This window comes from Triturus cristatus, chromosome 4_1 (genome assembly GCF_964204655.1).
Source record: "Triturus cristatus chromosome 4_1, aTriCri1.1, whole genome shotgun sequence".
Lineage (NCBI taxonomy): Eukaryota > Metazoa > Chordata > Amphibia > Caudata > Salamandridae > Triturus > Triturus cristatus.
The window spans coordinates 277,591,755-277,606,133 of NC_140585.1; the positions used below are offsets into that span (position 1 = coordinate 277,591,755).

General features: G+C 46.3%; 1 long non-coding RNA gene across 2 annotated transcripts in view; it reads right to left on the bottom strand.

The window, feature by feature from the left end:
* LOC146854259 (uncharacterized) overlaps positions 1–14,092 on the bottom strand; it is a 208,921-nt gene extending 194,829 nt beyond the window's left edge. Inside the window, exons 1-4 of one of the 2 annotated variants that reach the window (XR_014980753.1) lie at positions 14,038–14,092; positions 13,843–13,942; positions 13,665–13,751; positions 13,004–13,150 (exon numbers count right to left, since the gene is read on the bottom strand). This is a non-coding gene — a long non-coding RNA (uncharacterized LOC146854259). Of the gene's footprint in view, positions 1–13,003; positions 13,151–13,664; positions 13,752–13,842; positions 13,943–14,037 lie in introns of those variants that run through there. The other variant, XR_014980754.1, reaches the window with a different exon arrangement.
* Between the last annotated feature and the right edge of the window lie 287 nt (positions 14,093–14,379).

Genomic DNA, 14,379 nt, shown 5'->3' on the forward strand with positions numbered 1-14,379 from the left:
TTGTGACGGGGTATTTGCTTGCCAAGAGCTCTCTACTTTCAATACTCTGTTCTTAACCTGGGGCAAGGAATTCTCGACTAATTTTGTTACAAAAAGATGTGGATATGAATCGCTACTTGCTTTCAGACCGCTATTAATACCAAAACATTTTTCAAATCGGGAATAAAAATCACTAGTGTCTTCATCGGGTTTCTGTTTGCAAGCTGAGATTGCTCCCCAGTCTTCCTTTTTCGTAGTTAATAAACGTGGCAATACTTGTACTAATAATCCTGGTAACGCTTTAGTTTTGTCCCCAAGCCCTAGGCCTGCAGTTCGGGCATTTTCTTCGTTTTCTAATGCTGTCCAATCAATCTTTTGTTCTCCCACCTCCCATTCTTTTTTTTTGAGTTTCTCGTAAATACCGGCAGGCAATAATACTTTTAATATTTTCATAATGTCAGGATAGGTATAATCACCCATGAGTAACATGTCTTTTATTTCACGGTGAAAACCTGCTGGATCTCTGTCATGGCTGGGCACTAATTTTTTCATTTCCAATAGTTCTATTTTAGTTATAGGCGTGTACACAAACACGCGTCTAAAAGTATTATCATCATTTCTAACTGGGTGCACTTCGCGTAAGGGATTCTGTCTGTCTATGTAATACGTCTTTCTTTCCATGGAGGGAGCTGGATCAAGCTCTGGACACAAAAAGGCACTATATCTGTGCCGATATTCTAGAATTACTTTAATTAGATCGGTACCTAGACCTCTCCATTTATTCATGAGTAGTTCTATCAGTATATCAGGTAGGGGACCAGGATCGGAGTGTTGGCCTTTATACAATATAAGGAGGTGTTGTATCATGTACATACCAGCTAAACGCTGTTCGTCTGGTGAAAGATTCAAAAACGTATGTACTAGCGCGTCATCACTATATTTATCAGAACTGTCAGCCCATTGTACTGCTGACCTGGCTAATTCTTGTTCATCCATAGAATCGAGTACATGGTACCCCATTCGTTCTTGAAGTATTTTATCAGTAGCCTGAAATAAGTGTTCAGGGGTCTTTGGATTTGACATGGCTGCTTGAAAAATTCTCTTACTTTCTGGACGTATCGGACGCATTGAATTATTAAAGGATCTTCCCTTACCTACATAAGCTATCATTTCTCTAGCTGGTAGTTGTAATTGTCCTGTTGTCGTTTCTAGTTGTTCCTCCTCCCCTGAGGATTCGGTCTTATCTGCATCTATTTCTCTTTCAGGCTGTTCTCTTTCACATATTTGTTCTACTGTTTTTCTGATCCTTCGGTACATACTTTCTATACTATTCTGTTTATCATGTTTTCCGTCTGCTATATTCTGACCCCATTTGTTAAGTGCTTTCATTTCTTCCGGGTCTACACCTGGCCTATCTCTGTGTCTTATCAGGCAGTTTATGAAGAAGCGTAACAACAGTTTTTGCGTGTCCACTTTCTGGCATGCCATGGCCTCGCCAATACTTTCAGGACCTTGCCCTGTTTGGACAAAGTGATATATTTTGTCTAGATGATCAATCATTCCTGGTAGTATCATTAAATAGTTCGCAACTCGTCGTAGACGTACTGATGATGGCATCATTCTGTCGTCTTTACCGGGTACTGGATCATATCTACAGTCTGTAAGAGGCTCTTTATATATGTCATAATTCGCTGTTTGAGGTGTACGTTGGTGTGCTAAATCCCTATAAGTCAATCGATGCGCTGATGGCGGCGTACGAAAACTTCCTGTCGCACCTCCTGAGGTGCTAGGTCCAAAAGGATTCGTTGGGTGTAAGGTAGGAAGAATAGGTGCAGGAAGGAGTGAAGGAACGGGCGGAAGGTTTGGAACGGAAGGAGGAGTATGTTGCTGCGGAAGTAGGGACAGATTATCTCGGGGTCGAGCGTCATTAGCAGGTGGTGTGCGTGGCGGCGGAGCATTAACATATTCGGGGGCTACATCGTCTAAATAGGAAGAAAGGAAAATGTCCTTTGCGGTCTTGGGGTGCAATTTAGTCGGAAGCAATGGAGGTGGCAGATCTTTTGGTACTTCCAGGGTGGCCTTAGGTAAACCCTCGGCCAGAAGAGGATACATACCATTCATAAGAGTGTTTCGTTGCCTGTCTACTTGTTCTGCTTTTACTCGGATACCTTCCTCAATTAATACGTTTTCTCGGGCTTTGTCTGAATCCTCCCTACTTTTCTCTTCTTTTCTGAGCGCTTTCTCTGTGCGTCTATGCGATTCTTTACGCCATAATTCAATGGCATCTTTCTGTGACTGTCTGGCTTTCTTTTTCCATAATGCTTCTTCTACTCTCATGATGCAATCTGCATCCCATGTCCCAGCAGCGGGCCATCTCTGATTCTCTGCTAAATCCTTGGTGTAGTCCACCCATAAATCGAGATATAATACGGCATCTAGGCCATGTTTATGGTACATAAAGTACCCTGGAGTGTCCCTAGGTGGAATGGGAACGGCTTCCTCGAGTATCCCTTTTCTAGTTTTTATCTGTCTTAATTTTGAGAATAACGGCATCTTAAACCTTGCTACCTGATTCTTAATCGGACTTGAACACAATTAATACAATGAACACAGTAATGAAGATCGAACAGTCACTCATACCACGACATTTAAAACATATTAAGACATTTTAAAACGAACAATGATAATTAGAATAGAACTAGCTAACTGCATAATACTAGATATACTGCTAAACAGTACAGATACACTGCTGAAACAGTGCAGACCAGGTCTGTGTACCCAAACCCGTCTTGACCGGCACAAACCAATGCGCACGTCTAGATGCGTCCCCAGCAACGGTACTCACCGGGAAGCACGGAACGGAACAGAAGGCCTCGGAAACTCTGGACTGGACTTAGACCAGACTGGACTCGACTCGACTCGTGACGTAGGTACTTCGGAACTTCGGAATCTGGTGGGCCTCTGTATACCTCGGATCTTGCTCTCTCAGCTAGGCTCTGGTCGGGATCCTCCGCACTCCTCACCGCCTCGTCTGGGTGTTGATCGCAGCCTCAGTCACCTCCGTTGGCCTGAGGGAGGTACAGGAAATCCTGCGGGTACGCGTAGTTGTCCGTCTGGCTGTGGCAGGAGACCGGGTCTGCAACGCACCTCCGGCGCGTGGGGTGGGGGAGGTGTCCCTGTTCAGGCGCCAATTATGTGGTAAATTTAAATTACCTAGACTTAATTTATGCGGTAAAATTCAATAAGAATAACTCAGTAAAAATAAGAGGCAGAATCCGTGGTATTTGAGGTTTTAAAAGGGGATTTATTCCTTACAAAGGAATTGGTTCGAACCAGGCAATCGGATTCCGTCACCACGAAGGTTCGGGAAGGGATAGAGCAATACTTTATCGACAGGTTGTCATATATATAGTCAATGCATTACAGTAAAGGCATATGCAGAAGGCGTGACAGCTGAGAAGAGAGATAAGAATACACATACGTAATGGAAAAGGCGTTACAATAGGCGTGCATAAGGGCGTGTACTAGAAACGTCATTATGATGATGACACAGGTGGGTGGATCCATAAGAGAATCCTGCAAAGTCAGCAGAAATATATGGCAGAGATGCGCGCACAGTAGCATGACGTGTGATTGACGTGTAACTGGAGGGTGAAGGGGACTTGACATTTAGCCCTACATGAGGAGACAGAAGTCTGGGATGTCAGAACAACCTAATCCCAAATCGTATCTAATATCTTGTGTTTAAGGAACTGTATTATCTGGAAGGAAAGGTCTCTCAGGCAGAGGCTATCCTATACTGACTTCTAGTGCGTGTATAAGTGTCTACGTGTCTACATGAGATGCGAGGGGGCATGGGCCTACCATGGTAACAGGAGCTATGAATTACTTGCACGGAGACAGTAAGACCGGGCCCTTTGCTCTGTAGCTGGAAGGATGTTTACCTAAACTACTAGACAGGAATGCATTTCTCGAGGAGCGGAGCAGATAACTTGAAGGCTGAATACAGTCTTGGCAGGCAACAGGCCGGGCCAGGCACCGTTAGCCGCGCAGGGAGTAAGACAAAGGTCATGGATACAGATGCAGGTCCAGGCTGGAGCATTCAGAGGCAGAAGGCAGGAAAAGGCTCGATGGCAGAATTCAGGGCCTAACTTGCCAGAGCTGAAAAACGTGAAAGGTACACCATATAAAGACGGTGGCAAGGCATACTTAGGAACGGAATATTCGACCCATTCATGGTGGATCTGAAAGAGGACATGTTAACGTTGGACACAATTGTATTTGCGTCTTCATAGCTTGAAGTGGAGGGAACATACATGTACTTGTAGCATGTACATGGAGCCGTTGGGGTCTAAGATAGGGGACACAATTGATCATAAAAATTCATATTTCCTCACAGGTCACCCCTGCAAAGCATCCCCAGTCGCCCGCAATCTGTACCAACATCCAGGTCGTGCCCATATGCGGGCCCGCCGTCTCTTAACAACCAACATCAACCTCTGAGTGTGTATTTATCATTTGGCAGATACCCAAAGACTGGCTTAACCTTTTCACTCTTCCCCACCCACACCAACCCCCCAATCAGGTTGTGATTACCCCCCCCCCCCCCATTACCCAAACATGTAAACAATAGCCCCATAAATGGAGCCCAAAGGGAATCATCCCTTGGGGAACGCAGGTCCGCCGGCATGGCACCACTGCACTCACGCCAGGGTGGCCGAGCTTGTCACTTACTGCCCCAAGACTAGTGCCATTATGGTTATTTGTCTATATCCACACATGCACTGGTATAGCCCTAGCGACACCAGATAACTTAACACCTAGCTATTAAATGCAACATTCAGTGAGCGCGCCTTTCAGTTCAACCATCACAACACTATATCTCAAAGTTATGGACTTATCTGCCCAAACGGTGTAGCAGTCCAGTTCATTCAGTCATTATCGCTCAGATTGTTCGCCTCATTCGCGTCCCCTGGCTGTGGCTTTTGTCGCTGTTCCTTAGCCAGCTGTTTAGCATACGCAATCGCAGCCTTTGCGTCCGTGAAGAAGGCCGGCCTTCCAGGGCCCTGCACCCTCAGCTTGGCTGGATATATTAGCGAGTACTTAGTTCCAGTCTGCAGAAAGATCTTCTTGGCTGGCAGGAACTCTTTTCGGGCCGCTTGAACCTGCAACGTGAAGTCCGGATACAAGGCAATGGAGTTTCCATCGTATTGCACATCTCCTTTCTCCCGCGCTGCTCTGAGGATCGCATCTCGATCCCTGTAGTTAAGGATTCTTGCCAGGATAGGTCTCGGCGGGGCACCTGGTCTTGGCCGTGGACCTAATGTTCTGTGAGCCCGCTCTATTAGAAACATGGGGGACAAGGAAGGGCCAAAGAGGTCTTTCATCATGGCCTCCACGTATCGTTCCATGTTCTGAATATCCGTGGTTTCCGATATGCCTGTAATTCGTACGTTGTTTCTCCTCGACCTTGCTTCTAAATCTTCGTTCTTCAATTGAATTACCTGCAGCACTCCGTCCATTTCACGTAGCTGCTTGACTAGTTCCGTCTGCCCTTCTTCCGTCTCCGTGACTCTAGTTTCCAACGCACCCATTCGCCCTTCCTGCTTTAACATAGATCGAATGTCCTCCGCTGGTGGCACCGAAGTAGCACCCTGTTCCCCCTGACTGTTGGCTGGTCTCACCTTCCGTCGCTTTGGTGTCTTTCTGGTCGAAAGTGATCCTGGGCTGCCTTGTTTCAGGTTTCCCCATCTCGGCCGACTTTTATCCCCTGCCAGCAATGACTGCCGCGAGCTATCCGCTTGTCCGCACGGGATGCTTCTGCCAAGTGTATGTCCCAGCCACCAGACACCTTCACAAAGGAGCAAGGCACAGACACGAAGGCCACCCTGTGCCGCTATCCCTTCAGTGGAACAGCCGGGCATGCACGCTCATCTCCGTCGCTGCTACCCCATAGAACGCATGCCAGGCGTCACAACTTTGCCCTCGCACCTCTGCTCTCTGTTGACGTGGCACTGAACAACCACTATCTGTAGAACTTTACACTGTCAAGACGTTTCAGGCCATGTGCAGTGAAGTCCATGCTAGGCCGGGGCCGTCTCTGCCGCACACCCGGACCCACTGAAGTGCCGCGTAGTGATATCTGGCCCCGTCAATCACCGCGCCTGCACCATCGCCGAGTCACTCCTCGATCCCGTCCAACAGGAGAGCAGCCCCTAGGTAGCAACAGCAAGTCTCCACAGGCCTTTATGCAGTTCTTTATGCATCTCACGTAAATATGAGTGCTGATCTTCCCACACACCAAACGACCAGGAAGTAACTGCTCCAAGTCTATGTGCCACCGTCTTAGTTCCTGCCAGTCATTCACCGCGGTTTCCCCCAGCTCACTCCACCATCACAGCGGGCCACCGGCACCGCGCAATGCTTCCCTCTCTGGGGGTGCTCTAATGTCGGCAAGCCACGGTCATGAGCAGCCCAGCTATATTTTTGCGGCCCAGCGGGGATCCTTCCTTGCAACCGCCACTCTTGTTACCGCAGCGGGGGGAGGGGGAACTCCTTTCACCCCACCTGTGCCGTGTGTGGGCCGTTTCCAATGCTCCCTGGTCACCTCTGCAGCGTGCCCCATCTCGGCCCCCGTTCTCACCGCTACCTCCTCGGGGACACGACGTTCACCGCTCCTCCCGGCTCCTGTACCGGCTTTTCCACAGCCTCCGGCTCGCTTCAATTAGACGGCAGCCAACACCTGCTGATCTTCTGTACATAGGTTCTCCGTAGCCGCCCGTACGTGGCCGTGCCGCCTGGCTGCCTCTTGGGGACGCAAAGGCACTCGAGGTCCCGGCTTCTCAGATCACTGGTGCGCACAGGCCTCTAACGCGTCGCCGTCTTTATGGGCACCAAACGCTTCCGCAATCTTTCTCCAAGGAGGGCGCCGCACCCTCCAGACAATGGGACGTCAGTAGGCACCCACCCAATGCAGCGATGACGGATTATTGAAGGATTGATTCTACTCGGCCGGCGGTGCCGCTTTAGTGCGTGGCCATTTTGCAGCTCTGCGAAGCCACGCCCCTATTGCAGTATTATTTGATCTTACTGCTAACCTCGTACATATTGTACTTCGCAGTCTGTCTTAGGATTGTAGCAAATCATATTCTTGCATGAGAAATAAGACTGTTCAATAAACCCTTTTATTGAAGGGCCCGTCTCTCTATTTCTGTGCAACTCTGTAGAAACGAAGCATGCACGATTGACTGAGTGAAACTTATCTATTGTTTCCACGATTCGGAGACTGTTCCGATTCTAAAAACAAACAGTTGTCATGTTTATGCGGTTGTCAGAAACTAATCCCTTCTTGTATATTCGAGAAGTTTCTAGTGACCTCTGAGTTAGCTGGCGCACACAAGCAATTAAGTTTAATAAACTCGATAGAGACATACTGACCGTAGTCCTATGTCAAATCTATAGTGTATGTTATTCCAATGCGCAGAGCCTATCAGGGATATAGGAACTACACTACAGGCCGAGGCACTGTGGAATACCCTCGAGCCGCCTAGTTGGGAGATGGAGTGAGATCGCATACTGTGCCCTGAAGACAAGGGGTCCCGCAGCGCAATTGAATCCCACACAATGGTTGAAGATAGTCCTGCGGTGCAGAGGTTGTCGGGGATGAGTGGCGGGCTGGCGGTCCGGCGAACTAGGTCCTGACAGAGGGGCCTGCTTGGCCCTCTACTGCGGCTGTGAAGGCGGCTGGGCCAGGCCCGGTGTTTCTTGTGGCCTGGGCAGTGGAGGGTTTCCGAGAGGACCGGCTCGCAGTGCTCTCCCCGGTGAGCACCCAGTGGCGCGATTTGGTCCTATCACGACCTCACAAGGCACGTTGGATCCCTGCCATACTCGGGGCGCTTGATCTGTGGTGCCGCGATAGGGAAAGATAATCCTGGCGACGCGGGCTCGAAGCAAAGCAACTTGGAACAGTACGCCACGACGGCGAGTGGCAGCTGTACGCCCGGCCTCGTCCCAGACGACGCGGCTCTATTGGGGGCCATTACATGTGGAGTCCCTCAGGGATCTGCATTAAGCCCCACTCTGTTTAACGTCTACCTGAGCTCCCTGGCACAGATAGTCATCCCGTTTGGAGTACAAATCGTCACTTACGCAGATAATACTCAGTTAGTCGTCTCCCTGAATAAAAATGACAACTCGGGATCGGCTCTTACATCCTGCTTAGGAAAAGTAGCCAGTTGGATGGACACATCATTTCTGAAGCTCAATGGGGCAAAAAAACAGAAATTATGCTTCTTGGCAAAGCTGCCCCCCTTAACATAGACTCCTGGTGGCCTAACGGTCTGGGCCCACCCCGAAAAAGTACATAAAAAGAGTCGTACTTGACTCCAACCTAGACCTTAAGGAACAAGCGCAGAGGGTGGCAGGCACCTGCTACGGCCTTTTGCGGATGATTAGGAAAAATTCTTCCCCTACTACCTTTTCTGGCCAGAAGGCTGCTAGTACAAGCATTAATCCGGTCTCGACTGGATTACGCAAATGCTTTTTACTTAGGAGCACCACTTTCCACCACTAAAATACTACAAACGGTCCAAAATTGTGCAGCTCGGCTGCTCTTAAATGTTCCAAAACGACTTTCAGCTAAACCTGCCTTGACCTCATTACACTGGCTCCCAATCCAGGAGAGGATTCAATTTAAAGCTATGTGCATAGCACATAAAGAATAATATCACAAAAGAGAGAAATAAGGGAGAAATTGAGCCTTCTCTGACTCCCCTAGCTAACGTTTAATACTCACTAAACAGAGAAACGCTCCACAAACTTAAATCCTCACAGTTAAATGTGATAGTGAAAAGCAAAATACTGTCCCTATTATCACATAAACCTAGAGTATAGTTAAGAAGGAAAAAACATTATTCTTAAAATACTGCCCTCACACACTTTGCAGTGTCATGCTTCATCATTGGGCCGCGTCAAACGCCCCCGTGCAGACCAACACAGTGGGCGGAGCGCAATGTTTTTTGTAAGATGAAGAATAAAGTGGTGAGGAGACAGAACCGAAAAGGGGTTTGACAACATAGAACAAATAGTGTCTAAAGAAAACAGAACAAGGACAATATTCCTAAAGGAGGGACCACAAAAGTGCAGACATATATATTAAAACTGTCTAGGAGGGGACTTATTTAATTTTTATTCCTGTCACCCCCTGACAGGGTTAAAAGTAGCTGGTCGGGATTTTATTAGGGGAGGTAAAAGCCCCTAAATCCCTGCTGCTATTACCAACATGTTTCTGCCCAAATTAAACGCTCATAAGAGTCGTGCAGGCATTCATCAGGGTGTTGGTCCCTTGGTTATTTCTCTGGGTCTACCCCCAACTCGGGGATTCGTTACCGTCGCCGGAGGACCGCTGTGGGGACGATTAGTGCCGTGCGTTCTTGGAGTAAGTGTGACTATAGGACCACGGCCTCTCACCGGTCCCGGGTTTGGAGACTTTCCAATAAACCCTTATAATTGTTCACTCTCGGAAACCATTCAGAGTACTGAAGTAGTAAAGGCGACTGGCCGCTTCTCAGTAGAAGGTAACGAATCCCCGAGTTGGGGGTAGACCCAGAGAAATAACCAAGGGACCAACACCCTGATGAATGCCTGCACGACTCTTATGAGCGTTTAATTTGGGCAGAAACATGTTGGTAATAGCAGCAGGGATTTAGGGGCTTTTACCTCCCCTAATAAAATCCCGACCAGCTACTTTTAACCCTGTCAGGGGGTGACAGGAATAAAAATTAAATAAGTCCCCTCCTAGACAGTTTTAATATATATGTCTGCACTTTTGTGGTCCCTCCTTTAGGAATATTGTCCTTGTTCTGTTTTCTTTAGACACTATTTGTTCTATGTTGTCAAACCCCTTTTCGGTTCTGTCTCCTCACCACTTTATTCTTCATCTTACAAAAAACATTGCGCTCCGCCCACTGTGTTGGTCTGCACGGGGGCGTTTGACGCGGCCCAATGATGAAGCATGACACTGCAAAGTGTGTGAGGGCAGTATTTTAAGAATAATGTTTTTTCCTTCTTAACTATACTCTAGGTTTATGTGATAATAGGGACAGTATTTTGCTTTTCACTATCACATTTAACTGTGAGGATTTAAGTTTGTGGAGCGTTTCTCTCCATAGCACATAAAGCACTAGCTGGAAAAGGATCCCCGTTGATTCAGGCTATGATCCATCCCTACCAGACCAGAAGAGCCCTTAGATCAGAAGGTAAATACTTATTAAAAGTACCAAAAATCAAACAAACAAGAAGTGGAGGCCGCCTGTTTTCACATAATGTTGCTAAGATTTGGAACTTCATTCCCCTTCACATTTGCTCTCAATCTAACTAACTGCAATTCCGTAAACAGTTAAAAACCTTCCTTTTTCCATGATCTGTTATGAATATGGGTTAACGTACTCCTCAGCGCTGGGATGCCCTCGGGTAACCAGGCGCTTTACAAGTGCTTCCTCATTCATTCATTCATTTATTACGGAAGCAAGAGACACGGTGGATGCCAAGATTGGTGCACTGGGCACCGAAGTTTCTTGTCTGCGACAGGACGTGAGGAAAGCCGTTGACCGTATCACAGAGGCTGAGACACGAGTGTCCACTGTGGAGGATAATGTGACGACTCTGCAAAAGCATGTCAACAAACTAACAGTTATCTCTCAAGAGCTAGCATCCCGGGTTGAAGATGACGAAGGCCGCGCTAGGTACAATAACCTCCACTTTGTTGGGTTCCCAGAGGGATGCGAGGGTAACTCCATGAACCGCTTCCTCACCTCATGGCTCAAAGACTTGCTACCTGCCGAAATGATCTCCACGTGCTTTGTGGTCGAGAGAGCCCACCGGGCACTTACGAGAAAACCACCCCCGGGGAAAATCCCCAGCCGGTCATCGCCAAGCTCCTCAACTATGTGGACAGAGACGCAGTGTTGCAGTTCGCTCGGTCACATAAGGATAAACTCATCTTTGACTCCAGGCCCATAATGATTTTCCCTGATTACACCAGTCTAGTGCAGCAGCAAAGACAGTCCTTCACGGCAGCGAAACAGCAATTGCGAGACCTTAATATTTCACATATGCTGCTTTATCCTGCTAGGCTCCGATCTGTGTATAACTCTAAGTCCCACTTCTTTGATTCGCCTGAAGTGGTTTTTGCCTGGTCTGATAAAAGGGGCCAGCTGAAACCTCACTCCCTGCCGCCATTAGAATCCGCCTCCTCTAGGGGCTTGCAAAGGAACAGATCGCACAGGAAGGACGAAATCATGACAACGAGATGTCTCCGGTTCTGATAGGCGCTCCTCCAGTCCTGAGCGCACATCTTGATCAATCTCTGGTTGGCGAGGCTTCCATTTGACCAATTTTATTGTTCGTAGTTCGGAACTACTCCGTCTACTCTGCACCGAGTAGAGGTGGACAATGTACATCGAAGCTGACCTGACCCGGACACTCATACCCCAATGTTAACGTTCTGTGGGAATGTTGGGATCCATTGAAGGGGGGCCCTGGGATCTCTAGTTGGGGTCCTGGAGAGTTCCTCACCGTGACAGATGCTCCTAGTTCTTGGCAGTATCGGGGGTGCGGAGATGGACAGGAGGGTTTTTTTCGGGGTTTAGAGTTATGTTTTTTTCAGTTCTTTCACACATGCAGACACACATCCCACTCTTATACTAACCCACAAATCGAGCCATGGCCACCCAACCGGCTGTATCACATGTGGGTGATCTAATAGTAGTAACGTGGAATGCCTGAGGACTGCTGAATAAAGTCAAACGGGGTGCCTTTCTTCCGCAAGCGAAGCGATATAGTGCAGACATTCTTCTCCAACAGGAGATTCCTCTATTGGGTAATAAGGCTCCCTGCTTAGCCAGGTTTGGATACCAGGAGGTGTATCATGCAGGTTTCACTAGGAGTTCCCGGGGAACGGCCATCCTCATCCACCGTTGTGTTCTGTTCATCCATATAAAGCACTGGATAGATCCTGGGGGTAGATGCATCCTTTTGTCAGGCACACTTCATGGGAAACCCCTTAATATAGGTGGTGTTTATGCAACCCCTCCTCTGGGGACTACGTTGGTAGAAAGTATCACTCGTCACTGGAGTGAGCTCCCAGAGGGCTTGTCTCTCCTGGGAGGCTATTGGAACGATACTATGTCATCGCTCGAGAGGATGTGGCGTTAGGATGCAAGTTCCTCTGCCGTGGCCTCTAAATTGTCTTCACTTGCTGGCGCACTGGGTTGGGTTGACATAAGGCGAGAATATCACCCCGCTGAGATAGGTTACACATACATGTCCATAGTCCATGGTTCCATGTCTCGTCTGGATTACATGTTTACACCACAAAATCATATCCATAGGTTTTCCCAGGTCACCCATCTTCCCAGGGGGCTCTCTGATCACTCCCCGGTCACGGTGTCCCTTCCTTACATTTCCAGAAGCCCCCCTTCAGGTGGCGCATGTCCCCCTGGCACCTCCGAGACCCTGACTATCAAGAAGGCCTGATCAAAAAAGGGGGGGGAACCCAAATTAGTAACCCTCTGGCATCTGGGTATATAAACAGTAGAAAAGAAAAATAATGCCTCGGGACCAATAGTGTAACATATATTCTGGTGACGAGATAAATAAATTGTCTCCTCCCTTGAGTTAATATTTTCTCAAACCAACTTTGTTGTTGTTATTTCACATGATCATCAAAGGCAATTCCAACCCAACAAAAGATATTTTAAACATTTAGGTTGAGTATGTATACGTATATTTATTTTATACTTCAAAGCAAATATATAAAGATCAATCTTTTAGATATATATACTCAAACATTTACAATATTTACAATACTAGCATACACATACAAAGAAATTAAACATATACATGTCACAACAGCCCTATCATTCAAGTAGGATGCCTATAGAATTATTTAACTAGAGCATTCCTTTCTATCGAAGATCACTCCTAAAGAGACACTTTGAGATCTTGTAATTATAATCTCCACGTTCTTTAAAGTACTCTTTGTAAACTACTCAAAATAACAAACAATCAAATGAGTGTCTTCAAAAATCATTGTCGACGCGTTTCAGCCAAGAAAATCTTTAGGCCTCATCAGGACTAGGGCACATGAACGTATATTTTCGTAAAGTTCAGCCTATAGGAACAAATTAAATATTCATTTTTATCTATTTATACATTAGTTCTTATTTTCGCATATTTCTTTATATACACTATATACACATCGGAACAGGTCATACAACAGTAAATTTACATTATATAACAAGCACTGGAGTGGCGGGCCATAACCAAAAAAAATATATATATATTAAACTCAAATAAATTAAAAATGCACCCAAAGTGTGTAATTCCACCACCATTATGTACATGTTCTACCTTATCATAGAGGTGAAGTAAATCCAACCAACACTATAAAAATAATTCCTCTCAAATTCTATCATAAACCTTTCGAATAAACGTGTAGTTCTAAGCCAAAAGGCATATATTGTCTACTTTTCGATAAATGTTTTCTTGAAGTAAATGAGAGGGTACAAAATATTCATTCCCTCTATCTATGAGCACTAGAATCGAATAAGGACCACATTAGAATGAAATAAAATAAAGTAAACTAAAGCATACCAAAATACCTTAATTAAATATTTTCAACTTACTGATAGCAGTCGTTTTGTTGATCTGCCCTCGGGTCATTTCATGATATTTTAGCCAAATCCCTCTCAAACGTTTTCTATGGCGAATAACTAAAGACAAGGACGACCCAATATAAGAATTGTCAACGCATATATCTACCTACTTTTAACTACTCCGTAAGCATTTCATGACACTTCCTACCTTTTGGAGTCTCTAATCTCGCGCAATTCAACGCCTCATCTTGATGATATATAATCTTGTTTTAAACAGGAGTTCGTAGGATTATTACCGAGCTCCACCTCTGTAGAAAGAAGGGGAGACAAACGCTGAGGACTTGCTCTTATTATTTTAAACAGAATCTTGACCTCCAAGTGTCCTTATTAAACCTATCCTTACCTTAAACCAATTTTAACACGCTCGCAATCCACCGTCTCCGCACCTAGTGTTTCGGACATCCGAAATCACGTGATGCGGAAGTGAGAGTATATACGGAAATGAGGGCCATGGAAACAATAAAAGGACTTAGTTTGTGCTATTGTTAAACATGAAAGACGAAAAAAGACTAATGTTTCCTTCAGACAGCCTGTTTAAAAACAGACTTATGGTGCATTTCTTTTTAGAACCACAATAATTGCATAAACTAAATATACAAAAACGGGGATAGCAATATTTTAAGAAGACCCGTTTTGTAACAAAATACTTTTGGTTGCTTTCTTTTCAATTATAACTGGTACTGCA